This window comes from Oscarella lobularis, chromosome 13, assembly GCF_947507565.1.
Source record: "Oscarella lobularis chromosome 13, ooOscLobu1.1, whole genome shotgun sequence".
Classification (NCBI taxonomy): Eukaryota; Metazoa; Porifera; class Homoscleromorpha; order Homosclerophorida; family Oscarellidae; genus Oscarella; species Oscarella lobularis.
In genome coordinates this window covers 1216894-1225703 of record NC_089187.1, presented here as the reverse complement: position 1 = coordinate 1225703, position 8810 = coordinate 1216894, and positions in this window count along the sequence as shown.

Here is an 8810-nt window from a genome sequence, read left to right as displayed (position 1 = left end):
AGCTGGACAGCCTCGCCCGGAGTAGCCATATCGTCTACGATCCTTCTTTACGTCAAAACCAGCCTCGTCGATGAATACGAACATATCGTGGCGGTAGATCGGAGTTTCCATAACGTTACTTCCTAAATTCATGTCTTTTGGCTTCGTTGCGTTGCGGAGCAGGTTGCATCAGCTTTTTTCTCGTGAAACCCATTCTCGCTAACGTGCGGTAGATTGTCGATTAGCTAGTAATAGAGGATACCAGGCGTGATTGTAATCCAGCGCGTGCGCACTACTCGTTGGTGAGTCGGGAAAGGGGCGTGGCTCCTTTTTCTCGTCGAGGAAATGCTCGATGGCAAAAAAGAAAACTGAAGAGTTAGAACTGATTGTTATACACCTGATCGCAATACGTGCGTGGCTAAGAAGTAAAACGTGGGAGCGCAATTAGGTTGAAAGCAAACAGTCACGTGACCACGAGCAGAAATAACTCGAAAGCAAAAGCTTAGAAAAATATCAGTCTCTACCGCTAAAATAACGTTCGTTAGTAACATCTCTTTGCAAAAGAAAAAAATAATTCGTTTGTATAATACAAAATTTGTGATTCTGCCTTTCTACGTTGTTGTTTATCAACACAAGCTTTTGCTTTTGAGTTATCGCGGCTCATGGTCATATGACTGTTCGCTTTCAACCTAATTGCGCTTCCACGTTTTACTTCTTAGCCACGCACGTGTTTTGAACAGGTGTATAGCAATCAGTTCTAACTCTTTGGTTATCTTTTGGCCATCGAGCATATTCTCGACGAGAAAAAGGCGCCACGCCCCTTTCCCGACTCACCAACGAGTAGTGCGCACGCGCTGAATTACATCATGCCTGGCAAGTTAAACAGGTGGAAAATACTCTTAGAATTTTTGCTTTTAAATTGTTTTATATTAATGTTAAAACCTACTGAACACTCCAAAAACAAGTTTTAAAGCGGAATGAGTTCTTTTTCGACTTTCCCGTCGTCGGCAGCGCTAACCGCGGCAAAACGGGGTCCTTTGTGGACTTTCCTGTCGGCGGCAGCGTTAATTAAAGGCCTATGGGGGTCCTTCTTGCCTTTTCGCGTTGGCAAGAAAGTGTTTCAGCTTCGAGCTTTCCTGCACACACAGCGCGATCGCGGCGACGATTTTTTCGGCGATACGATGAACTTCGGGGTCGGAAGCGTATTCGCGAACCAGCGAAACACGTCTATCTCATTCTCGCGTAGCGAGAGGAACTTTCGTCGACGATTACTTCCGTTAGAAGACTGTCAAGAGCAGAAACAAAGAAATTCATGCTGCCGGAACCTTGCTTCAGGAAATATCATGTGACGAGGGGCAGTTTGCAATCCCTCTCATATATCTACGGTGCCAGGCTTTCCCCGTAGTGAAGCGCGCGTTAGCGCCTCACTCCGGGGAGAGGCGCTAGCGCGCGCTTTACTACGGGAGAGCGTTGCACGCGTGGCTAGTCCCGTTCTTATGTGTGCTAGTTTGCCAGCTTTGCAATGAGCCGTCGCGACCTGACTTTGAAGGAGAAAATTGCCATAATCAGGCAATGTTGGAACCCTGGCAAAACACAGATCGCTGTCGCCAAGCAATTTAGTGTCAGCAAATCGACAGTGTCCAAGATCATGAAAAGGAGAGGATCTACGTGCCAAACACACAACTGGCAGAGGCTGCAGACCCTCTCAGAAACGACGAAGACATGGAAAAGGACCAGACGTTCAAGAGGCTCTTGACTTATGGCTAGAGGAGAAAGTTCTTCACGGAGCGAACGTCTCGGGTCCTGTTCTGAAAGAGAAAGCGGCGTCATTAGCGGTCAAAATAGGTAAAGATTTCACTCCAAGTGACGGTTGGCTTTCTCGTTGGAAAAAGAGACGCGGCATTGTGTGTCGACGGAAGAAAGGGGGCATTTGGTCTGCTGATCAAGAACGAGCTCTGGATAGAAGAAACGCCGCCGCACATTTTGTCTGTTTTCGATCTTGAAGATGTCTGTAATGTTTCGCGGTCTCGCTGATCGAGGCCACACTGTTTGGTCAAAGAAATTCTCTGGCATGAAAATAGCAAAGGATCGGATCACAGTGCTCGCTTGCTGCAATATGAGAAAAACAGACAAGCGTCCTTTTCTTGTAATAGAGTCTATTCTGACCACATCCCACTCGCGTGCGGAGATCACGTGAAGGTGATGCATTCCACGTAACACGTACGTAAACGTGGCTGTTTTCCTTTTCTGCTTCGATTTCTTCCATCGATGACCTCCAAAACGCATTCGAGAAGGCAGTGCTGCGTTCCTGGTTGTCAGAACAGGAAAGGAAAATGTCCAAGAACGATGGATGGCCGTACGCAATGTTCTTGCGATGCCAATAGTGTCAATCCTGTGTGCGTTTCTGCCTCGGAACACGGCCTTCCAACCCTCCACAAGATAAATAAGCTCGATCCTGATGTCAGGAAGCTTCTACTACAGTTCATGCATCGCCTTGAGAGTACTAGAACGGGAGCCAGTAGTTGGGTTCCAGGTAACGACGACTGCGTGTGCAACGTGCATTTCCCAGATTTCCGTGGGCCCTCTCAAGGAGAGAAACGACGATTCCCGATTAAGAGCGCGTTCATACGGCCGAAAAAACCTGGATGTGGAATAGAGTACTACCCAAAGCCTCGCCTCTCTTTTGCCGCACCAAGAAAGGACAGAAAACGAACTAGGAATGCTACTACTCTTGAAAGTGATGTGAGACAAGAAGTTGATGTTCCAGGCGATGTCAATTTAGAGGCTTGTGAGTTTGTGCCAGAGACGGTGACTGACACTATAGAGGAGTTTGATGATAGTGATCTACTGTCAGTTTCGTCATTGTCGTCTCGGCAAAGTACTGCCAGGATTGACAGAACTAAGGTGGATCTAATAGCTGAGATTTCAGAACTGAGCAGAGAAAATCAGAGTCTGCAAAGTGAAATCAGCTATGTCCAGTCAACAGCGTCGAGGACTACCCGTGAAGCAGTCTTGGCAGACCCGAAATTTTACACAGGATTGAAAAATAGAGAATTTCTTGACACACTGTTTGAATGGATTGAAAGCGAGGGTCGAAATGTGGATTCTGGGCCCCTCCCGATGAATCGAAGTGACAAATTTTTGGTTGTGCTTATGAGACTTCGTCTGGGACTGCTGCAGAAAGATCTCGCACGTCGTTGGGCCGTGTCTCAAAGTTGCATTTCCAAAGTTTTGGGAAAGTGGATACCATTCCTTGCTCGACAGCTTGAACAACTCATCCAATGGCCGCAATCGACAACTGGGGTCGGAACAGGTCTTTTCGAAAATTTTCCTAACACTGTAGCGGTAATCGATTGCTTCGAATTGTTCATTCAACGGCCTAAAAATCTGGCAGTTCAGAAAGCGACGTGGTCAGACTATAAGCATCACCAAACTATCAAATACCTCGTTGCTATTGATCCAGGGACAGGATCCATCATCTTTGTATCAAAAGGATTCTCCGGAAGTTGCTCGGATCGTTTCATCGTACAGGAGAGTGGCATTCTCGATTTGGTCAGGCCAAAGCAGAGAATAATGGCTGATAGAGGGTTCACCATTCGGGATTTGCTTGCTCAGAAATGTGCGTTTCTCGAAATTCCATCATTCCTGCAAGGAAGAGCGCAATTGACAACAAAAGAAACACTTCAAAGTCGAGTCTTAGCTTCCTGCAGGATTCACGTAGAGAGGTGCGTTTAGCAACATGTGTTTTATTTCATTTGACAGTGTCAGTTTTAGGGCTATTGGGCGGATTAAAGAATTCAGGCTCCTTACTGGTACTCAATGCAATAGCACCTGTCCACAAATACTGGACGACTGCGTGAAAATTGCCTGTTCTCTGGTAAATCTCCAGCCCATTTTGGTAAAGACTGTAGATTGAAATGTCAGTTATTTCTGCATTAAACGACCGAGAATTTCTGGGGCCAAACATGACATGTAGAATAGCTTTAGCTCGGCCTCCATTAACTCCCATAGTTCTTTGTTAAAAGGGATGCGCTCTAAATGAAATCCCTTTTGGGTGTAGACAAAGAAGTCGCACCATTTTCTTCCTGTGACTCCTAGTTGTCCCTGTACTTGAAAGTAATAATCGTGCGAAGTTGCTAGCTGGATGTCGCCGTCTACAAGTCCGAGATAAAAGTTGCCCATGGAAGCTGCTTCTTGTGGACTAGCATTTCGCTCAGAGTATGGGCATTTGATTTCAAGTAGGCCATCCTAAAAAATAACCACTTAAAAAACACTATGCGTTTGGACTAGAACAACGTACCTCGTCAATGACACCGTCAGGAGTTGCGCCTATGTATGGCAGGCTAGAGTGGATGAACAGCCCACTGTCTTCAACTATATTACCGGATACACTTTCATAAGTGCAGCGGGCAACCGCCTCCGAGTCGCGCCCATACGTCAAAGCAGGTGAGCTCACAGTGCCATAATCTCCCAGAATGCCTTTGACTAAGCTAGGGGGATATCCTGAAGTTCTACGCGGTCGATTGCAAACTACACCAAACTTGGAAGCCGTTACTCTCCATTGTCGTGCCTGAATCCAAATAGTTGAAGAGTGCTGTGCGCGTGTGGCCACTTCAATAGCATTCCTCTGCTCCTGATTAAGCTCAACACATCTGATGACATCTTCCACAGTCAGATTTTCAAATCCTCGGCTCTCCCCTGTATCCTTCAGCAACTGTAGGGGATCAGGCAATGCTACAGATGTAGCTGAGGCGGTCGATCTATCCATCTCTTTGAAATACTTTACGGCAGCTGTATTCTGTCCTGTTGGCAAGGCAGAAATACGTTCTAATAGAAGGGAAGGATCCAAAAGACGACCTTCATACGGAATATATGAAGTGTCTTTCGAGCGAAGATTCTCCATGAACGTTCCCTTAAGTGAACCGGAGGGCCTTGACCATAAGCAGGGCAAAGACGTGCAAGCAAGGGGCGATATTTCGATCACCGTCAAGAGCAATGCAGTAAGGTGAACACAGCTTTGTGAGAGGCCAGTGGGACATGAGCAATTCCCATTGACAATAGTCCAGTCAGAGGAATCTTCGTCTTTACTCATAGAAACAAACACAGAATAATACGGAGGCTTCGTTCTCATCGTTGGCCGACACTTGCACTTAACCGTAGAAAAACACGACGATCGCGTGTTGCTTTGGACTACGCTGACATCATAGACATGACCACTCTGGCACAAACGCAGCCCAGTGGAGTAGTTCTTCTTGAAAGCAAACTACGCACAAGTCTATTCGAGTTGAACAAATAATGCCATTATTTACCTTAGAATCAAGATACTGACGAACAGACGGCAGGCGTACGTCAGGAAACCCGGTCGTCGACCAGCCGGCCTCAGGTAAATCCTTAAACGATGGAACGGCAGTCCCAATGTCCAAATCTGGCACAGAGCTTTTGATCTTCGCATCGAGAGTGGACTGTCGAAAGATCTGAAGAGCCCTCTTGAAGAGATCGGCCTTCTTTCCGGTACAATTGACACCGCTGTCGCGCAGAAACGTTCGCAACCGCTCTAGAGTCCAATCCGAAGAAGGCACTGCGACCGTAGTCATCGCGAAATAGTAGAACGAGCTGTTCGAAGTACGTACGCTATACAACCTATCACCTTCGTGACGTCACAAAGGTCACGCGATGGGGTGGGTCGGAATAGACTCTATTGAGAAATCTACGCTTTCCCAAGAACATAAAAACGTTTTTGTCAGAAAACCGGTTTAGAGAGACCTATTTTTCAGACTCTACGAGCGATTGAAAAAGAGTTCGAGCAGGAAATTCGTCAGTCACGTGCCCAGACTTTCATGACAGATTTCTTTCCTTCTGTATTGGCGGAAAAATAAAGGAATAACTGGTAAATTGCTCTAAATCCGCTTAGAAGTGTAATTCGTCTTACGTCAACTTTCGGTTAATGTCAACTATTTTCCTGCTGCATTTCGGTTGACATTAACCGGCTTCGATTGTAACACACTGGCTATAGCATGATCACACCTATTGCCGTGAAAATGCAGGTTAGACATATTCTGTTAATCCAGAGTAACGTCCACGTACCAGCAGAAATAATAGCCGCCTGGAAGTACGCTTTAAACAAATTTGTGAAGGGCTTCAATATAATTTTCTTTAGTATATGGGTGAGTGGCGGCCAGACGTCAGAAAGAACTCTGCGTCAAAAAAAGACAAGCATTTATCAATTTTCAGCAAAGAAAACTTGAAGTGTGGCGAATAACAGGTAAGGTTAGAAACTTTTGGATAAAATCGAGAACATAATTTTCATGTTTTTTCAAATATTGTGCATCTTCTGCGGTAAATTTCCACACTGGACGGATAGAGTGGTTGCTAATTTTTGGGTGCGTCTCTCAAAGAAGATCAACTTGAAGGCTAATTGTGCAATAGGGCTTATGGGACCAGCTGGGGGTTGATCACGGCACCAAATTTTAACCTGCCTTTTTTGTTTAGTAAAATGTGGCTTGATAAAGGACCATTACCCAGCGTGATTGTTTCGTTCGTTTTTAGTCAAAACAAGTGATCTTTCAAGTAACCAAGTATAACGGTATTCCTTTCACTGTAATATCCTGAATCATCCAATTCAATTTTTTGTAATCAACGTGTGAATGTTCCAATTAGAGCTCGCCTGCATGAAAAAGACGAGATTGAGTATAGCGAGAAAGCCAGTCATTTGTCGCTCTTTTCAGTATATATATATACATATATATGGATCATGCAAAGTCGGAATTGATGTCCTTGTAGAAATTATTAATCACCCAACACCTTGTGTGTAATGTCTCATCCCAGGCGGCGAACGTTGTAAGAGGTTAAATCCGAACGGAGTCTCCGGCCTGCAGCGGCGGGAGTTCGCGAACCTGCCGATTGTAGTAGCGTGCCTGCGTCGCTTTTGCCTTTGCTTCAGCGTCCCGTGGTAGAGGAGATATTGACGGCTGAAGAAGAGGGTCGGCCGTAGGGAGGAGAGTGCGAGTGAGACGAGACATAAAACGCAGAGCTGGGCTAGAGGAAAAGCCTTCCGTCGGCGAATTCCACCAAGGCTAAAGCGCAAGCCATTTATCCTGGCCATCGGCAAGGGCCTTGCGCCACAGTCGTTTGTCCGTTAGACTGGGGGTAGCCCGGACTGCGGGTCACATGGAGGAAGAACCAGTCGCTTGCGAACTGGCGAAAACGATGCGACGAAAACTGTGTTCTGTTGCCCGTAAAGAGAACGTCCGGTATGCCAAAAGTAGCAAATTGTGTCTGAAACGCCTCAAAGATGTCGCTCGACTGCGTTTCCGTCAGCGGAAACACAATGACGTAATTGCTGCAGTAGTCGACTGAAACGACATAAACGCTGCCGTCAAAAAGAAAGAGATCGGCGCCGATTTTGCCCATGGCCGAGTCGGCACGGTATGAGAGTGCAGTGACTCGTTTTGCTGACGCACGTCAAATGAACGGCAGATATCACAGGCCGCCAACACGTCGCGAAGATGAGATACGTATCGAAACCCGGCTAGTAAAGAAAGTCAGCGGCGAACACAGGCATTATTCCCGATGTGTGATTTGTGCAAACGTCGCGTGATCGACGAACGGAGCTCTTGCGGAACCAGTACGCGGGACGTCACGATCATTGAATTATCTCAGGCGGTACCACACCAGAGTCCCTCAGCGAGCCCGATGCAATCCGGGACAGCGAGATAGTCTGGGCACCAGGCTACAAAGTGCCGGAAATGGGCGCCATTTTTCTCTTTCGTGGGAATGAGAGAAGTGGCATTGGAAAAGGGAGCGCGTACTACATGCATTCAAGAAAGCGAAATCAAAATTCGAGATTCCTCAGAGCCGGCATTCAATGGCACGTCGTTGATGGCTCTCGCACTTTACGTCGACCTGACGACAAAGAAAGCGGTTAAAAAGATGTTGCCAAAATCGTCATTTGTGCGCTTTAATACAAAAAGAAAAGTGAATACTCTCTTTCATCAAATAATGACGTCAAAGAAATCGACATAAAAGAGGCGCCGTAACGAACGTAACGACCAACAACAGCAAGACCAACGACTGCAGACGCCGGATCATATCGTAATGCCAGCAACCAAACCTTACCATTAGATACAGGTAAATTACCAATGGTCCTAAATATAACCCGGGAAGGACTATTATGCTGGGGCGTGGAAGACTAAAGAGTACCCTGGTAGCCAGCTTGGCTGCCATTCAAGGGTCCCAGGTTTGATCACAACTGCTGAAAATAATACAAAAATTATAGTAGTTTTTTCCCCGATTTGAAGAACAGATTAGCGCTAAAAATAAGACCGAGAAACCCGGAAGTTTGTAAGCATCCTCCGATCAATAGCCATGTCGTATAAACAATGGCTATCGCGTAAGCAGTTTTGAAGGCGTTCATACAACCTAAACTTAATTTTACAATATGCGCATTTGCCATTCGATGACTTTGAGTCGTCATCAGAAGCGACGTCGTCAGATGTCGAGAACGGCCAAAAAGTTTGAATAGTTCACGATGACGACAGCGACAGCAACGACGACGGCAACGACGACAGTAGCTACGACGGCAACAGTGACCAAAGCGACGATGATCACTGACGACAACGACAGCGGCGACGACGGTGACGACAGTGTAATGCTCCGCGTTGGGGACGACTTTGGATTCCTCCTTTTATTCAGGCCTTGCGCACAGACGCACAGACACACGTATATCTCAACGACTGTCACACGACTGTTCCAATTATCCTAACTACCAATCATGTGTCTTCCTACCTCTACCTAATTAGCTACTGCCCCCTACCCCTACACTTCGTTTTTGT